Source organism: Mandrillus leucophaeus, unplaced genomic scaffold, assembly GCF_000951045.1.
Source record: "Mandrillus leucophaeus isolate KB7577 unplaced genomic scaffold, Mleu.le_1.0 Scaffold103, whole genome shotgun sequence".
NCBI classification, from domain to species: domain Eukaryota; kingdom Metazoa; phylum Chordata; class Mammalia; order Primates; family Cercopithecidae; genus Mandrillus; species Mandrillus leucophaeus.
In genome coordinates, this window is record NW_012098432.1 from 5335137 (window position 1) to 5335927 (window position 791).

The following is a 791-nucleotide window of genomic DNA, read 5'->3' on the forward strand; positions in this document are numbered from 1 at the left end:
GCGCCGAGAGACCGCGGCCATCTGGGGCCGGGGAGGAGAAAGCCAGGCAGAGTCTGATGGAGTCTGCGCCCCTCTGCCTTCCTCTGGGCCTTCCAAGCCCCCTCTCAAAAGGCCAGGACGCGCTGGGCCCGCGAAAGACACCCGTCTTCACAGGCCAACCAGAACTCCGGCCACCTGCGGAAGGACGGCACTGTCCCTCGCGACCCGGCCGCGGAGCCGACCTCCTCCGCAGCCTCCTCGAGGATAGTGAGCCCGAATTCCACGCGGGTGATGAGCCCCGAAGCGCGTGGTTGCCTCTGCTCCTCCCGAACCGAGAAGGAAAGAGGGGAGAGGGAAACAGGAGGCTGATGGAGGGGAGAGAAATGGAATTCCAGAGGTAGCCCACTGGCAGACACCCGCAAGATGGCTTTGTTGTGGCCCTGAAGCTCTTAATAGTGAGGGCCCAGGATAATTCCCTTGGGGCTGTGGGAAAGAGGAAAGTTAGTTCACGCTCTCAGGTGTTGGAGGAATTGGGAGCTGGAGGTGTGATTTCTTGGCCTCCAGCAGAAACTTTGTTCCAGTGGCCAGATTCTTTCTCCCTCTGACTGGTGGTTTGCTTTGGAAAGTTCTCATTTTCCTGGAGGAGCTGTTCTCCCCCTGTCTCTTATACACATCTAGATGTGTATAAGAGACAGGAGGGGGGAACAAAGGGGAGGAGTCTTTTTCATCAAATCTCTTATGTGAGCTCATTTCATTAATCTCCTCCGTATCTTTCAGTGCTTCTGCGAAGATTATTAATTTCAAGGGTGAGA